The 19,008-nt window shown below is 39.9% G+C and overlaps 1 non-coding gene and 1 pseudogene across 1 annotated transcript; both read right to left on the reverse strand.

The window, feature by feature from the left end:
- Positions 1-12,914: 12,914 nt before the first annotated feature.
- On the reverse strand, positions 12,915-13,017 carry LOC112615357. The gene has a single exon (XR_003117333.1). It is a non-coding gene; the product is annotated as a U6 spliceosomal RNA (small nuclear RNA).
- A 3,849-nt stretch (positions 13,018-16,866) lies between these two features.
- On the reverse strand, positions 16,867-18,313 carry LOC112631849 (annotated as a pseudogene).
- Positions 18,314-19,008: the final 695 nt, after the last annotated feature.

The raw sequence follows: 19,008 nt of genomic DNA on the forward strand, positions 1-19,008 counted from the left end.
TTATCCTTAAGTCTTGGGTTTGGAAAAGTACCAGTGGAGCAATGTAACCGGCTTTCAGGTTAGCAAAAGCTCCGAATTTCCATCTGCATCTCAGTTCTCACTCACTGCACACACGCCAATGCCAGCACCTTTGGTGGAGCGGCATGACTTGAAGCTCCCCACGGCAGGCATCATCAGGCAATACTTACCCTCTCATGGGACTTTCCAACCAACAAACCCCTTTCTCTGCAAGGGACTCTTTGTGAGTGAATTCTGTGCTGTAGGTATTCATCTCTGCAAAGTATAATGCTAAGGCTTTCTTTTGAACAAGTAACTGTTTTTTCTTTTTCTTTCTTCAGTAACTACTCTTCCTCATTGTTTGACCATGTTATATGAGTACATTATCAGGCAGCTCTATAACCTCTTACCTGTCATGTTGTTGTCTTTCGCTGCAGAAGAATGATGAATGTGACCCCAATCTTGCTGCCACAGCCGACAATTCTGTTACTTTACCCTCTGCTATAATTACTTCCTGAGCACACATAACCAAACGATGTGAACTAAACATATGGCTGTGATTCTTAAGCCACTCAGAACCTTGTTTGTTCCATTGTCAATGACAACTGCATGACACCTTCCTTTACCGATTTCCCATTTGTAAAGATTTCTTTTATCACGTTAATGTGTGAGATTGGTGTTCAAGATTAAGAAATTTCTTGATGTGGAAGTAAAGCCAAATGCAGTTGGTTTTGTCATTAATCCATGGTGCTGACACGTAGACAAAAAATTTCTGTTTCTAAAAGTTCACATGTCTAATATACAAAATATTAAATATGTTTAATAATATTAACATTTTTGTCAAAGTGGAATATAATTGAGGTATAATCTTTTTGGTAACCTGGTTTTTAGAATTTATATCCTGTGGCTGAGTGTGGTAGCTCACGTCTGTAAATTCCAGCACTTTGGGAGGCCAAGGCAGGAGGATTGCTTGAGTCCAGGAATTCACGACCAGCTGGGCAACATAGAACAACCCCGTCTCATTAAACAAAATAAATTTAAAAAATTTATTTAAATTAAAAACTAATTTAAATCCTGGGCACGTATCAGAAAGCCATCATTTTCAATGTCTAACAATTACTAGATGCTGTGAAAAACATTTCAACAAGCTTGTTAAAAATTGTAGCTTTCATAGATTCTATACTATAAGGAGTTATCTTATTTGTCAAGTCTGTTGTATATCATTTGTTCATGAAATATGTTTAGGTACCTTGTTTTTCTCTAGCTTTTCCTTTTTCCCATATGAATCATCGAGAGTGCCTAAGTTTTTAAAAATAAGTATACTCATATTAACACATAACACTCTGCTGATTGGTCTTATTTTCCATATTAACACTCTGCTGATTGGTCTTATTTTACATTCACAACTTTGAACCACAAATTGGACCTTGACAGTGGTACCTGGTAATCACGCTACTCTCTCGAGTAGTTGCGATTACATGCCTGCGCCTGGTTCATTTTTGTATTTTTAGTAGAGGTGGGGTTTCACCATGTTGGCCAGGCCGGTCTTGAACTCCTGAGCTCAAGTGATTCACCTGCCTTGGCCTCCCAAAGTGCTGGGATTACAGGTGTGAGCCACTGTGCCCGGCCAAAAGACCCACTCTGTCTACATTCTTCTTAAATTTTCAATTGTTCCTCTCTATCTTCACTCTGCTGATGCTTTTCTTGTTTCACTGAAGAAACCTGAAAGTACTTAGAAGTTCCCTAGACATCCACCCTTGCCTTACCCACCTGCTAGCATGTCTTCCCACTCACTCCAGCTTCCTGCTTATTCCCGTAGTAGATAAACTCTCCATGTTAGCTGAGCCAGTCAGTTCACATACATATGGATCCTCACTCCTCTTGTCTATTAAGGACAGCCGTTCAGCAAATATTCCATCTGATCAGTTTTTCACTTTTTACTGCATCATTTTATTATCATATTAATACTCTGTTACCTATCTTATCTTTGAAAAAAAGTTCTTCACAACGTCACTTCTTTTTCTGAAAGATGAATATTTATTCACTTTACAAAGAGAATGGTATTAAATTGCCACAAACAGCTCCATTTATAGACAAATATAACTGTACATGACACCAGTAGCTGGTTGAAACTTGCTTTCCCAAGATGCTTATATGACTCCAGCTCTTAAGTTGAGCACACAAATCTCTGTTCTGCCATTGATATTAAAATGTCCCTCAGAGATAATGGTTTTGTTTTACATATTCACAGGTGGGGAAAAAATCAATCCATCTGCCCAGCCCTATCCTTAGAGGTGAGCTTCCATCTGCAGGTCCCCTAGTGAGCACTAAGCCAATATTGGCTCATTCTTAAAAAAAAAAACAAAAACAAACAAACAAACTATTGATAATTTGAAAAGGCTTTTGCAGCACACCAAAATACTTATTCATACATATGCAAAAAATCTTGAATCACAGCTGGGTGTGGTGGCTCATGCCTGTAATCCCAGCACTTTGGGAGGCTGAGGCAGGCGGATCACCTGAGGTCGGGAGTTCAAGACCAGTCTGACCAACATGGACGGAGAAACCTCGTCTCTACTAAAAATACAAAAATTAGCCAGGCATGGTGGTGTGCACCTGTAGTCCCAGCTACTCAGGAGACTGAGGCAGGAGAATCTCTTGAACCTGGGAGGTGGAGGTTGTGGTGAGCCGAGATTGTGCCATTGAACTCCAGCCTGGGCAAAAAGAGCAAAACTCCATCTCAAAAAAAAAAAAATAAATAAAATAAAATTGAATCAGGTTTATTATTTTAAAGTTAAACAGATAACCTATCATTGCCAAGAGTAGATAATGAAAAGGAAGAAAAAAACTAAATTATTAATTATAAAAATATATTCTTTGGAAAAAAATTCTAATAAGGTTATCATTAATATTTAAAAACCAAAGAGAAAAAAATAGACAATTGTTCTTTGATCCATTAGTAATTTAAATAAAAATGAAAATCTTTTTAAAACCAGGTATAAATTGAATTTTTAAAAGAGTTTCAGATAACAAGCACTTCTAATTCATACACTGATGATTCTTTACTAGCAATTTGCAGTCAAGAAAAATCCTTAATGTGGTTAATTCTTTAGTTTTTTAATTGTCATAATTTTTGTTTTGTTTTAAAAAAATACTTCACGTGACAGCTTAAAAAATAAGTGGTTATTTTGGGGAAGCACTCCAAATATTTAATCTTACTCAAGTCAGATTACCCATTAGTAGACAAACTAGTGATATTGATGATTTTTAAAAATTACAATCATTTTTACTCCAGTTTTTAGTTATCTCTTCATATTTCATGAAAATGAACCAAATTAAATGTACCAAATTAAAAAAATTTTTATTAATGATGCTTTGAATCTGGATTTGATGAAAGATACCAACCTGAGATAAGAGCTGACTCCTTCACAACAGTCCAGTTCTTCAAACCCTGTGGGAAAATCTTTATTTGCACTTATGCCAATTCTTGATATAACCAATCATACTAGGATATTATCTTATAAAAATATACCATATATTGGACACTGATGTCAGTGCATTTCAGAAAATGTGTCTATATACTGTGTAAAGTTTATTAGCATTTGAACGAAATGCTCTTATTTACACAGTGAAGTCTTAGATGCTCAGGACAGCAAGGTGGCATGGGATCCACCGTTATGAATTTGGAAATTTGCAGTGGTCCTCAGCATCCTGGCACAGAGGCAACCCTCCCCAGAAGGACTTGGCAGCACTGGGCAAGGTGAACCAGCGTTTAGATAATTTGACCCGCTTACTTTTCTGTCTTCATTCTTCTTCACTTTCATTTTCAGGGTCTAAATCAGAATCTCCATGTAATTCTTTTTCACTTGCCATATCTCTGTCCTCACCATTTTCTTCATCTTTTCCTTAAGCATCCTCATCTTCCTCTTCATCAACGTCCTCATCTTTTCCACTTTCACTTTTTTCCTCATCTTCATCCCAAGTATCATCAGAATCCTTATCTGCTATTTCATCATCAGACTCCTCTTCTGAAGATTCTTCTTCATACATTAACATTGCTTTCTGTCCAGGGGAAGTTGTTCCCTTTGTTTTTGTTTTGGTTTTTTTTTGTTGTTGTTGTTGTTGCTGTTACTTGTGTAATTAGAAGAATAAGCTTTCCATGAAGGTGTGAAAGTTTCTGAAAAGTTTTTACTCTGCTTTCCATTAACTGGTGGAGTGTCCCTACCTGGGGTACCAGGTCAGGCATGTGGACAGGTATGATGCATGAACTGTTTTTTAAAAATTATTGTTTATGTATTAATTTGTATTTTTATATTTTTGAGGCAGAGTCTGGCTGTGTTGCCCAGGCTGGAGTGCAATGTCACAATCTCAGCTCACCACAACCTCCACCTCCCGGGTTCAAGCGATCCTCCTGCCTCTGCATCCCGAGTAGCTGGGATTACAGGCATCTGCTGCTATACCTGGCTATTTTTTGTATTTTTAGTAGAGACGGGCTTTGGCCATGTTGGCTAGACTGATCTTGAACTCCTGACCTCAGGTGATCCACCCGCCTTGGCCTCCAAAAGTTCTGGGATTACACGCATGAGCCAATGCGCCCAGCCAGATGCATGAACTGTTAATGCACATTTTAGCCACTGAACCATTAGCACAGCACTGTTAGGTTTTCCTTGTAACCTCTTTGTAGGCCCGCTGGATCTGCTTCTCATCCTTCACGCTCCCTGCCCTGGGATTGTATCTCCCTATAAAGCATTCGTGCTTAAATCTTGTTCAGGCTCTGTTTTTTAGAGAACCTTGGCTAAGCCATAAGCTGTTTACTTTTTTTCTCCCTGTTTTTTTTTGAGACAGAGTCTTACTCTGTCTCCCAGACTGGAGTGCAGTGGTGTGATCTGGGCTCACTGCAACCACTGCCTCCCAGTTTCAAGCAATTCTCCTGCCTCAGCCTCCAGAATAGCTGGGATTACAGGCATGTGCCACCACATCCGGCGAATTTTGTTTGGTATTTTTAGTAGAGATAGGGTTTCATCATGTTGGCCAGGCTGGTCTCAAACTCCTAACCTCAGGTGATTTGCTGGCCTCAGCCTCCCAAAGTGCTGGGATTACAGGTGTGAGCCACTGCGCCCGGCCTTTTCCTCCCTTTTGTGAGACGTGCCTGTGCATAGTCTTAGGCTTTGTCCTTTTTCCTTTTGGGATATATATATTTTGTTTAATGATTTGCAATAGCCCTTCATCAGTTGGAGGCTATTAAATTTTGTTTTGGTATGTTTTAAAATTAAAAAGTACTATTTATTTTATTTTTCTGCATTTTGGGATACTTTTTTTTGTTTTTATTATTTCCTTATGTTTTAATTGTGAACTATATTAAAATATAGAAGAGTATCCAAACATACATCAACCAATAACATAATAATAACATACTAAAATGAACAACCGTGTAATTGTTTCTGTTAAGAATTAGATATTGCTGGGCTCAGTGGTAATCCCAGGGCTTTGGGAGGCTGAGGTGGGAGGATAGCTTAAGCCAGGAGTTTGAGGCCAGCCTGGGCAACATAGTAAGACCCTGTCTCCACAAAAACTTAAAATGCATAGTGGTATATTCCTGTAATCCTAGCTACCTTGGAAGCTGAGTCGGGAGGATCAGTTGAGCCAAGAGTTTGAGGCTGCGGTGAAGCATGATCAAGCCGTCATGCCACTGCACTCCAGCCTGGGTGACTCAGCAAGATTCTGGCTCTAAAAAAAAGAAAGAGAGAAATAGATCATTGCCAGTACCACAGAATCCCCCTCTGTGGCTCTCTCCAATCACATCCTCTTTCTTCCTCTATTCTGCAACATTCTTGTGATTTTTCTTTCCATACCCTGCGTGTGTGCATGTATGTGTTTGTATATAGTTGTGTATATATGTATAATACCCATATATAGCTGATTGCTTCTCAGCCCTGCAACAGGAACTGTGTTTATGTACACATATCTACATACATATATACATACATGCACACACATATGTAAACACACAGAAGAAAGAAACAGTAGTTTTCACAACTCCTTACTTTTCATCTTTTCAGTTGTCTTTTTTTTGAGACAGGGTCTCATTCTGTTGCCCCGGCTGGAGCACAATGGTGCAATTATGGCTTACTGCAGCCTCTATCTCCTAGGCTCAAGGGATCCTCCTGTCTCAGCCTCCCAAGTTGCTGGGACTATAGGCATGTGCCACCATGCATGGCAAATTAATTTTTTTTTTTTTTTTTTTTTGAGAGATAAGGTCTCACTATGTTGCCCAGTCTGGTCTTGAAATCCTGGGCTCAAGCAGTTCTCCCACCTCAGCCTCTCAAATGCTGGGATTACGGCGTGAGCCACCATGCCTGGCCTCTTTACAGTTGTTTCTCCCACTCCTTTCTCATCCACAAAAGAATCACATCCATGTAAGATGAAGAAACTCAAGGCACATACAGGGAGACCAGATGATAGATTATTACTCAGAAAACCCAGAATTTATACCAAAAGGAGAAAGAAGCAAAACTCCAACTGAGGTCATAAACATTTTAGAAAATTGATATTCCTAAAATGCTCTAAGATCAGTTGTATCCATGGATATTGATTTAAGTAGGGAAAAAAATTGAATGAACCTTCTAAGCATTACATAGACTTTATGGACTGAAAAATGCAAAGGTGAAATAATGAAAGAAAAATTATCTGAATCTATCAAATATACATAACAAATATATTTAATATCTATAGAATATATACTTCGCTGTTGCCTACTATTTTAAAATAGAGTTTCCCCCTTATCTGGCACAGTTGAACATAGATATATGGAAACAGAACTTAAACAAAGATAAAGCCATGCAGTAGTGTGTGCCCATAGTCCTAGCTACTTGGGAGGCTGAAGCAAGAGGCAGGAGGGTCATTTGAACTTAGGAGTTTGAGGTTAAAGTGCCATAGTTGTGTCTGTGAATAGCCACTGCACTTCAGCCTAGGCAACATAGCAAGACCCCATCTATAAAAAGAAACTTAAGCAAGGGTCATAAAACCATCCTTACATGTTTGGGAGTGACTTTATGTTACTTATAGGCCTTAAAAGTTTGAGGTATCATCCTACTCTCAAGGACCATCATCAACCTTGAATTTACAATATCTTTTTTGGTCTAATTAACTTCCATATAAGCGATGTTATAGTCACTTAGAATATAAAACTATCAGAGGTAGAGCATATGTATCACTGTTTTACACAGCTCATATCAGAGTAGGTACTTAAATGGATTTTGGTTGTCTAACTAAAAGCATGTCAATTTTATCGATCTTTTCAAAGAACCAACTTTTGTTTTCATTGACTTTTCTCCATTGTTTCTATTTTCTATTTCATTGATTTCCACTCTAATTTTTATTTCCTTTCTTTTCCTTGCTTTGAATTTAATTTGCTCTTCTGTTTATAGTTTCTCCAGGTGGAAGCTTGGATTCTTATTTGAAATATTTTTTTTCCATTCTTTTCTTTTCCCAGAGAGAAGGTCTCACTCTGTCTGTCACTCAGGATGTAGTGTGGTGGTACAATCACCACTCACTGTAACTTTGAACTCCTGGGCTCAAGTGATCCTCCTGCCTCAGCCTCTTGAGTAGCTGGGACTACAGGCACATGTCACCACACTCAGCTAATTCTTAAATTTCTTTGTAGGGTCTCATTATGTTGGCCAGGCTGATCCTGAACTCTGGCCCAAGTGACGCTCCTGCCTCAGCCCCCCAAAGTGCTGGGATTACAGGTGTGAGCTACTGCACCAGGCCTTTTTTACTGTTCTAATTTACCTTTCCACAGCTAAAACATTTCCCTTTGAGTACTTATTTACCTCCATACAATAAATTATGATATGTTTAAAAATGGCATTTGATTAAACATTCTCATGGTATGGAACATCGTTGTCATCTAACTTATAGTACTGTTGAGAAATTCAAAACCATTCATGTGGGTCCTCCATACCACTGCCATTTTTCATTTTGTAGCTCTTTATTTCCAGTGTTCTGAAGTTGTACAATCATGTGCCATAATGTGGTCCATTTTTATCCACTCAAGTGTCCTGAGCAGTTGACTGCTTCTTTCCAGGTACCCAGGCCCTTCAGTTCTGCAGAATTTTCGTGTACTATATCCACGGTAATTTCTTATTTATATATATATATATATATATATATCTGTATGTGTATATATAGTTTGTTTGTTTGTTTTGTTTTGAGACAGGGTCTCACCCTGTCACTCAGGTTGTAGTGAAGTGGTGTGATCAGAGCTCAGAGCGAGCGGACTACAATTTTGGCCTCCTGGGCTCCGGCAATCCTGCTGCCTCAGCCTCCTAAGTAGCTGGGACTACAAGTGGATGCCACCATGCCTGGCTGACTTTTATTTTATTTTATTTTGTAGAGATGGGCTCTCACTGTGTTGTCCACGCTGATCTTGAACTCCCGGCCTCAAATGATTCTTTCCCATCAGCCTCCTGAGTGGCTGGGATTACAGCTGTGTCCAGCCCATGATGATTTCTTTATTTCTATTTTCTCTTTCTCTATTTCTACAACTCCTATTATTCATATATCTAGTATTTTGGATGGAATATCTTTGAATTTTCTTAGCTTCCCTTTACTTTTTCCACTTTTTGTTTTGTGTTTTTGCTCTTCTTACAGAGATATTTCCTTAACTATATTTTAAACCTCTTCTACTGAGTTGTTTATTTTTATCCTTTAAAAAAGAGATGGACACCATTCTGGCCAACATGGTGAAACCTTGTCTGTACTAAAAATACAAAAAATTAGCTGAGCATGGTGGCACTCGCCTGGGAGGCTAAGGCAGGAAAATTGCTTGAACCTGGGAGGTGGAGCTTGCAGTGAGCCAAGATTGCACCACTACACTCCAGCCTGGATGACAGAGACAGAATCCCTCTCAAAAAAATTAAAAAATAAATAAATAAAAAATAAAAAAATAAAATTATTATTAAGAGCTCTTTTTCTCTGACAGTTGCCTTTTAATAGCATCCTGTCTTATTTCTTGCAGCAGTATACTCTCATGTCTCCAAGGAAATTAATGATAGTTTCTTTGAAGTTTTTATCTTGGCATAGACTATTCTCTTTAAGTTGTTTTATTTTTGACTTATGTATTCTGCTTCTGCTCACTCTCCCTTCATCCTTCTCTCTTTCTCATTCATGCTCTCTTTTTCCCCTCACTCTCTCTTCCCATGTTGGAGATTTTTTCTTAGCTGCCTGGTGATTTTTAGCTTTTGTTCACAATTAAGGACGGGGTAAAAAAAACACAAAACACTGATTGGAGGTTTTGTATGCATTGTTGCTTATTGCTGTTCTATACACGTTAGTCTAGTGTGAGCTGACTGCTTGTTTAATTGGACTAGCCCCAATTTCATTATCTTTTTTCCCTTTGAGTTGGTTAGAAAAGAATATTCTAATCCCTTTCTTGGTTGCCATTGTTTTGGTAGCCAAGTAGGAGAAGCAGTCAGTGGTGGTTCCAATCTTCAGTTTATAGTATTTCACTAAAATTTCTTACTTTTTTTTTTTTGAGACAAGGTCTTACTCTGTCACTCAGGCTAGAGTGTATCGGCTCACTACAGCCTCTGCCTCCCGGGTTCAAGCGATTCTCCTGCCTCAGCCTCCAGAGTAGCTGGGATTACAGGCATGCACCACCATGCCTGGCTAAGTTTTGTATTTTCAGTAGAGACGAGGTTTCAACATGTTGGCAAGGCTGGTCTTGAACTCCTGACCTCAGGTGATCCACCTGCCTTGGCCTCCCAAAGTGCTGGGATTACAGGCGTAAGCCACCACCCACGGTCAGTATTTCACTAAAATTTCTTGTTAATATAGTACTCATTCCTCAACTGTGCCTGGCATTGTCCAGTTCAAAGCCCAGAGAATCAACTTCACCCCTCTGCAGGAGTGTGGGAAGGACAGTCACGTGACTGTACCAAGTTGGGCAGGGGACCCAGGGTCTAATTGCATCTACAACAAACTTGCAAGCAATTCTTCTGTTTTTGTGTCATTTTCACCCCTTACTTACTGGGATAACTATTGCTACCAATTCCTGAGACTTTTGGTTTACATTGGGTTGCTTTGCAAGTTTTCCTACTGCCAACTTGGGGATTCTGCTGCCAGTTATCCCTCATTCTTCTAATTTTTCAAATTTTTTTTTCTTTTTGAGACAGAGTCTCGCTCTGTCACCCAGGTTCAATCTTGGATCACTGTAACCTCTGCTCGTTGCAACCTCCACCTCCCAAGTCCAAGAGATTCTCCTGCCTCAGCCTTCCAAGTAGCTGGAATTACATGCACACGCCACCACACCAGGCTAGTTTTTGTATTTTTAGTAGAGATGGGGCTTCACCATATTGGCCAGGCTGGTCTCGAACTCCTGACCTCAAGTGATCGGCCCGCCTCAGCCACCCAAAGTGCTGGGATTACAGGTGTGAACCACCACGGCTGGCCTCCAATTCTATCTGCTAATGTGAGCTATGACTTTTACAAAAGTTTGTGCTTTTTAAAACTGTAGTTTTAGTATGAAATGACTAAATCTACTTTTTTTTATTTTTCCTGGAAGCCCTCAGTTGCCTATTGTTGCTGAAAATGTCTTCAAAATGCCTGGAGGGCTTAAACAGTAAATGCCTCTGAGAGAGGTATCACATTTTTTTAAACTGATGTCATACTGTTTTTTGAGTAGAAGTTGATAGGTAGAGGGTGCATAAGAAAAGAGAAACTGTATAAAACCTGAAGACCCAGGTGTTCCAGGAACCAATTCTAAAGACATATTTGATTTGAAAACAAAATTCAGTCAAATGCGTTCATTGTAAGCTTCTGAACAGGCACTCTCCTTAAAGTGCATTTCTGACTTTTTTTTTTTTTTAAACTCTACTTCATTTTGGGTGAATTTGTGCAAATTTTTTTTTTGCCTTTCTATTAATAATTCTTATGACAGAAATAATAGTGATATTTTAAAATAATTTTTAATACAATTACAATTATAAAAATACAATTTATAATTATGTAAGGAAGTGATACTACCTTCAATATCTGTAGCTTCTAACAAGTGACAAGTCCTGTACACACACACACATATTTTAATACACACCATGTTCTCCCCCATCCTATGTGTCAAGGAACAATTCTTTCTCAGGTTGAGAGGGCTGACGATGACTACAATAAATGTGCTATTTACCTTGGCTATAATGTCCTAATTTTCACTTATGGCTCTCAAGGTATAGTAGCAGGGCTCAAATAAATCAAATCCTTGTCATGAAAGAGCTTTCTTTAACCAATTTACGAAATGGAAAGCACACTATTTCCAAGGAAGGTTAAGTGCAATGTATTATGCAGATAAAATAAGGTATTATTCGTGTAAATAGAATACACTGATACGATACTCCATAGGAAGGAGGTTCTATTTGCATGGCAGGAATTTCATCATTCTGATTAAAGCTTAAACATGTTGCCGTGTTGGGTGTATTGCTGAATACTTGACATGGGAACTGTGATTTGGCTTCACACTGCAGGAAACTTTAAGAGATCCACAACTCAGAGAACATTATTTTTTGGGTAATGGGTATTGGGTGTATTGTGAGGAATGTCAAGTTCTTCTAGTGCTTAGGAGGGAGAATCAGCAGCAGGAAAGAGCGGTCCAATGGTTGAGGTACGGCTTAAAGGTTCCCAACTCACATGCCTTAGGAAAAAAGAAGAATTTGGAAATGTCCTTCAGAAATCACCTAATTTATACCTTGGACATTTGAAATAATTATAACTATATCCTATGTTTTAGAGACTTCAAAAACATGATTCTGTAACTTTTCTCAGAAGTACATTGTTGAACAAGGGAGTTCTTCCTTATATCTTACTTGTGTCTTTCCTTTTTTGCTGTCTTCAGTGGGGTAAGAATAAGGAATATCTTGTGAGGCCAGGCATGGTGGTTCACGCCTGTAATCCCAGCACTTTGGGAGGCCAAGGCGGAAGGATTACTTGAGCCCAAGAGTTCGAGACCAGCCTGGGCAACAGAGTGAGACCCCCTCATCTCTACAAAAAAAAAAAAAAAAAAAAGAGCCAGATATGGTGGTAGGCACCTGTAGTCCCAGCTACATGGGAAGCTGAGGTGGGAAGATTGCTTGAGCTTGGCAGGTCAAGGCTGCAGTGAGCTCTGATTGTACCACTGTGCTCCAGCTTGGGTGACACAGCAAGATCCTGTCTCAAAAAAAGAAAAAAAGAGAAATACCTTGTGGCAAACAGTTATTCCTCAGGTTTTCTTTCCTCCTGATGCCTAGACTGAAAATTCTTTTTTTTCTCTTTAAGACAGTCTCACTCGGTCACCCAGGCTGGAATGCAGTGGTGCAATCTTGGCTCACTGCAACCTCTGCCTCCCGGGTTCAAGCGATTCTCCTGCCTCAGTCTTTTGAATAGCTGGGATTGCAGGCATGTGCCACCACACTTGGTTAATTTTTGTATTTTTAGTAGAGACAGGATTTTGCCATGTTGGCAGCTGGTCTTAAACTCCTGACCTCAAGTGACCTACCTACTTTGACCTCCCAAAGTGCTGGGATTAGGGGCATGAGCCACTGAGCCTGGCCTCTTTTAAAATGTATATATTTTTACTTTATTAAAAAAATGTAATGGGGCCGGGCGCGGTGGCTCAAGCCTGTAATCCCAGAGCTTTGGGAGGCCGAGATGGGCGGATCTCGAGGTCAGGAGATCGAGGCCATCCTGGCTAACACGGTGAAACCCCGTCTCTACTAAAAAATACAAAAAAACTAGCCGGGCGAGGTGGCGGGTGACTGTAGTCCCAGCTACTCAGGAGGCTGAGGCAGGAGAATGGCGTAAACCCTGGAGGCGCAGCTTGCAGTGAGCTGAGATCCAGCCACTGCACTCCAGCCTGGGCCACAGAGCGAGACTCTGTCCCCCCCCAAAAAAAATTTAATGTGGAATGCTTCATGAATTTGCATGTCATCCTTGCGCAGGGGCCAAGCTAATCCTCTCTGTATCTTTCCAATCTTAGTATGTATGCTGCCAAAGCAAAGCAAGCACTAGACTGAAAATTCTGACAACAAATCTGAGTTGGGTTAATTATTACATTGCTAAACACTTTTTAATGTTATTAAAAATGTGTAACTTGGCTGGGTGCGGTGGCTCACGCCTGTAATCCCAGCACTTTGGGAGGTCCAGGCAGGTCCTCAGGTCCAGGATCACCTGAGGTCAGGGGTTCAAGACCAGTCTGGCTAACATGGTGAAACCTCATCTCTACTAAAAATATAAAAATTAGCTAGGCGTGGTGGTGGGCGCCTGTAATCCCAGCTACTTGGGAGGCTGAGGCAGGAGAATTGCTTGAACCCAGGAGACAGAGGTTGTAGTGAGCCGACAAGGTGCCACTGCATTCCAGCCTGGGTGACAAAGTCAGACTCTGTCTCAAAATAAATAAATAAATAAATAAATAAATAAATAAATAAATAAATAAATAAAATGTATAACTCTATCTGGGCACAGTGACTCGGACCTGTAATCTGAGCACTTCAAGAGACGGAGGTAGGCAGATCACTTGAGGCCAGGAGTTCGAGACCAGCCTGGCCAACATGGCAAAACACCATCTCTAATAAAAATACAAAAATTAGTAGGGCGTGGTGGTGGGTGCCTGTAGTCCCAGCTACTCGAGATGCCGAGGCAGGAGAATCGCTTGAACCGGGGAGGCAGAGGTTGCAGTGAGCCGAGATCATGCCACTGCACTCCAGCCTGGGCAACAGAGTGAGACTCTGTCACCAAAAAAAAAAAAAAAAGTATAACTCTGTGGCTAAATACTAGTTTAGGTTGAAATTTTGTATGACCTTTTTCATTAGTGTAGTTATGATAATATCATATTTAATAATATACTTATATCTACTGAAAAATTAATTTTTCTAGTATGTATATAGTCAATCTATATTTATTTGGTAACCTTTTCTTCCTGATATGCATTTTATCTTTTCAGCAAGCCCTCATCTTCTATTTTCATTTCCTGTAACCCTCAAATAGTGTTAGCCAAGTTATCAGCTGTTTATTAACATCCCAGTATTCATTCATTTATTTCTTTGATCATTTAAACACCTTTTTGTGAAAGACATAGGGAGGAGGATATAAAAAAATGTAAGATTAGGATCCTTGGTTCTTGGAGTTCACAGTTAAGTCTTAGACACTTGTAAATTTTAATTTTAATTTTATCTTTAATTATTATTATTTTTTTTTACAGAGATGAGTCTCACTACATTGCCCAGGCTGGTCTCAAACTCCTGAGCTCGAGCAATTCTCCCTCGTCAGTCTCCCAAAGTGCTGAGATTACAGACATGAGCCACCATGCCTAGCCGGCACTTGTAAATTAAACGGCAGTGCAAGGTAGTTTATAATTAAATATTCAGTTTGTGGCAGATAGTAAGCTTTGAGATTTCACAGGAGAGAGTCATGAAGGTGGGTTTCTGTGGTTGAGAAAATTTTTATGGAGAAGTGACTTAAACTGGGTCTTGAAGCACAAACACAATTTAAACAGCTGGAGAGGAGGAGACCAAGTCAGGCTGGAAAGGGAGCAGGTTGAAATGAGCCGATATGTGTGGAAATAATATGGAATTCATCCTGAAGAGAATGGAGCTTGCATTGGGAAGTAATAAGGCTAGTAAAGTGAGTCATGGTTAGATAAAAAGGGCCTTGAAAGTTCCTAAGGATTTGGTTCTGTGGAAAATGGGTTTTGGAAGAGCAAGTGACAGAATAGTTTAAGAAATTGAACCTAGGCTGGGCACAGTGGCCCACAGCTGTAATCCCCGTGCTTTGGGAGGCTGAGGCGGGTGGATCACCTGAGGTCAGGAACTGGAGACGAGGCCGGCCAACATAGTGAAACCCCATTTCTACTAAAAATACAAAAATTAGCTGGGCGTGGCGGTGCATGCCTGTAATCCCAGCTGCTCAGGAGACTGAGGCAGGAGAAATGCTTGAACCTGGGAGGCAGAGGTTGCAGTGAACAAAGATCATGCCACTGGACTCCAACCTGGGCGACAGAGTGATACTCCATCTTAAAAAAAAAAAAAATAGAAAGTGAATCTGGTGATAACGTGCAATACAATACAGCAGTGAAGGGCCCGGGTGCTGAAAGAACCAGGCACACGGCCTTGGTTATTTATTTGCTGTGTAAACTTGCTGAGTAATTTATTCATTCTCGGCCTTAGTTCCCTCATTTAAAAAAATTGATTTTTTGATTTTTAAAATGGTTTATTTATTTTAATTTTTTAAGTGGACAAACTGTACATTTTCATGGGCTACATAGTGATGTTTCAATAAATAGACTGTATAGTGATCAGATCAGGATAATTAGCATATCCATCATCTCAAACATTTACCATTTCTTTGTACTGGGGACATTCGATATCCTCTTTCTTGCTATTTGAAACTATATAATATATTATTGTTAACTGTAGTCATCCTACAGTGGAATAGAACACTAGAACTTATTCCTCCTATCTAGCTGTAATTTTGCATCCTTTAACAAATCCTTACTTATCCCTCCCTATTCATCCTTTTTACCTCCCTTTGTTGGCTTGTAGTAGCCTCCGTCCTACTTATTACTTTTATGAGATCAACTTTTTGAGCTTTTACATATGAATGAGAACATGTGGTGTGTAACTTTCTGTTCCTGGCTTATTTCACATGGCAGGATTTCCTCCAGTTCCATCTATGTTGCCAAAGATGACAGGATTTCATTCTTTTTTTATGGCTAAATAGTATTCCATCGTGCATATATCCCACATTTTCTTTATTTGTTCATCTGTTGTTGGACACCTAGGTTGATTCAATAATTTGGCTATTGTGAATAAGGCTGAAATAAACATGGGAGCGCAGATGTCTCTTTGATATAATGATTTCCTTTCCTTTGGATAAATGCCCAACTGGAGGATTGCTGGATGACACAGTAATTCTGTTTGTAGTGTTTTGAGGAATCTGCATACCGTTCTCCACAGTGGGTGTGCTCATTTACATTTCCACCAACAGCGTATGACAGTTCCCTCTTCTCCACATCCTCACCATCATTTATCATTTTTTGTCTTTTTGACAATAGCCATTCTAACCGGGGTGAGAAAAAAATTTTTATTTTTTATTTTTTATTTTTTTATTTTTTTTTTATTTTTTTTTTTTGAGACGGAGTCTCGCTCTGTCGCCCAGGCTGGAGTGCAGTGGCCGGATCTCAGCTCACTGCAAGCTCCGCCTCCCGGGTTCACGCCATTCTCCGGCCTCAGCCTCCCGAGTAGCTGGGACTACAGGCGCCCGCCACCTCGCCCGGCTAGTTTTTTTTTTTTGTATTTCTTAATAGAGACGGGGTTTCACCCTGTTAGCCAGGATGGTCTCGATCTCCTGACCTCGTGATCCGCCCGTCTCGGCCTCCCAAAGTGCTGGGATTACAGGCTTGAGCCACCGCGCCCGGCCAAAAATTTTTATTTTTAATTGTGATTAAAAAACACTGTTCCTTTATTTTTGAAATTGAGGTATTAAATAATAACACCACCTACCTCTAGAGCTATTGTGAGGAGTGAATGAGGTGAATTATGTAAAATGCTTGTTACTTACAGAAATGCCTGGTGCATAGTAATCCTTCAAGATATATTAGCAAAAATTTTTTATCTGAAAGGGAAGAGATTAAAGAGAATGAGACAGGGGAGATGATTATAAATTGGTTGAGTTGGTCAAGTAGCATTTTCCATAGAAATAGCTCCATGGTTACTTTTGTCATATTGTATTATTTCTATGTCTGATTTGAACTCATTGAAGGCAAGAAGTAACTCCAATTATAGACTGGTGAAGGATATGTAACTAGTAGACTGGTTCAGGACATATAATGTGCATACACTAAATGCTTGTTTAATCCATATTGAGATATGGACTCAGGTGATCAGTGTGCACAGAAAGGGATGAATAAAATAGACCTGATGAGGGAAGAATTAGTTATCCTTAAATGATTGAAGCTGAGATGGGAGAGGCAAAAAGAACAGCAGAGATGGTTCCAGGGTTTCGACTTGGGTAATATAAAATGATTATATTTTTACAGAAGAAGGGAAGTCAGCCAATAATGAATTTTGGAGATAAAATAGTGAGTTTGATTTTATTGCAGTTACTTCAAAGTGAGTCAGTCATTTATTTATTCAACAAATATGATTGAGTTTTTACCATGTGTGATGAGGTACTTTGTCCACATTATCTTTATAACATAAAATAGTGTGTGCAGGTCAGGAGCAGTGGCTCACACCTGTAATCCCAGCACTTTGGGAGGCAGAGGCAGGAGGATCACCTGAGGTCAGGAGTTCAAGACCAGCCTGGCCAACATGAAGAAACCCCATCTCTACTAAAAATACAAAAAAGATAGCCGGGCATGGTGGCATGCATCGGTATTCCCAGCTACTTGGAAGGTTGAGGCAGGAGAATCACTTGAACCCAAGAGGCGAAGGTTGCAGTGAGACAAGATTGTGCCATTGCACTCTAGCCTGGGCGATAGAGCGAAACTCCATCTCAAAAAGAAAAAAAATAGTGTATGCCTTTCCTGTTATGTATTTGTCAGGTTCTTCCTCCTTTTTTCTTTCTTTCAGCTCCCTTTTGTTTTGTTCAATTGTCGATATTTATTAATCAGTGTGATCTCCAACACATCAACATGATTTCATGCATTTGGAGGAGAACTATTTCCTACATAAGTGGAAAATAGTGTGAGTGGCTTCTGGAAGACCTTCATTCTAAGCAGCTTTATGGTTAAACATTTTATTTAGAAATCTGGACCTTTGGCCAGGCACAGTGGCTCATGCCTTAATCCCAGCACTTTGGGAGGCTGAGGCAGGAGGATCACCTGAGGTCAGGAGTTTGAGACCAGCCTGGCCAACATGGTGAAACCCCACCTCTACGAAAAATACAAAAATTAGCCAGATGTGATGGTGTGCACCTATAGTCCCAGCCACTCAGGTGGCTGAGGCGTGAGGTAGAGGCTTCAGTGAACTGAGATCGTGTCACTGCACTCCAACCTGGGCAACAGGGAGAGACTCTGTCTCAAAACAAAACAAAAACAAACAAACAAAAATCTGGACCTTCTTTCTTCAGTTTGCTATAATCCACATTCACTGAGTAGAACTTGTATCAATCATTGGGACCCAGTTTGTTCCAGTGTTCTTTCTGGGTTATGGTTTCTGCCTCAATTAACACCTGGATTGAACAGTGCCAGATGCAAGACATCCAGTGTTGCTCCAGTACCTCCAGCTTCAATAAATTCAAGGAGAGGAATTAACCTCAGATGCTTCTTGGCCTGACTGAGGATCTGGCAGAGCATGTTTGCGGCAGAGGCCTCCTATTGGAAAGGAGAGAACCAGCCTAGCTATCTGGATGTCTTTTTCTTATAATTGTTTTCTAGGGAGTAGTATCTCGTCTTTTTCTTATAATTGTTTTCTTGCATTTCTTCTCTCTCTGGTTTCAGTACTATACTAGTCCTGCTGTCTGTTAGTACATGAATTGCCTCTAACATATTCGCTGCTCCCTTTCCTTACCTTGCTCATTTTCCTTCTCGATCTTTTCTGGTAACCCATGAAATCAAGGGTTCTCGAGCCCATGGTGCACCCCCTTCTGAAGAGCTGAGTTTTGAGCAGTGAATGTGAAGGGGGTAATTGCAATTCAGAAGGGTTCTGTGTGTGGAGAGGTTGTACCCAGTTTCTCTTGGATCTTGACCCAAAAAATGATTCCTCTGGAGCATGTTGATAATTTTCAGACTGGCTTCTAACTACCTAGGATAATTTAGGTTATGGTGAGATGAGAGAGGTATGAGTTTAACTGTAACACAATCAGATCAGTTTTAGATAAAGCCAAGAAGACTTAATGAGTTGTGCTTCACAGAAAAATTTCTATGTAGGAGAGCATCTTGTTTTCAGGTGAACATTAACATTGGCCAGCATAAGCCAGGAGTATGGAAAAGAACACTGGATCAGGAATCAGAACATCCAGGCACTTTAATTCTGAGAGCTGAATTTAGAA

This window comes from Theropithecus gelada, chromosome 1 (genome assembly GCF_003255815.1).
Source record: "Theropithecus gelada isolate Dixy chromosome 1, Tgel_1.0, whole genome shotgun sequence".
Classification (NCBI taxonomy): domain Eukaryota; kingdom Metazoa; phylum Chordata; class Mammalia; order Primates; family Cercopithecidae; genus Theropithecus; species Theropithecus gelada.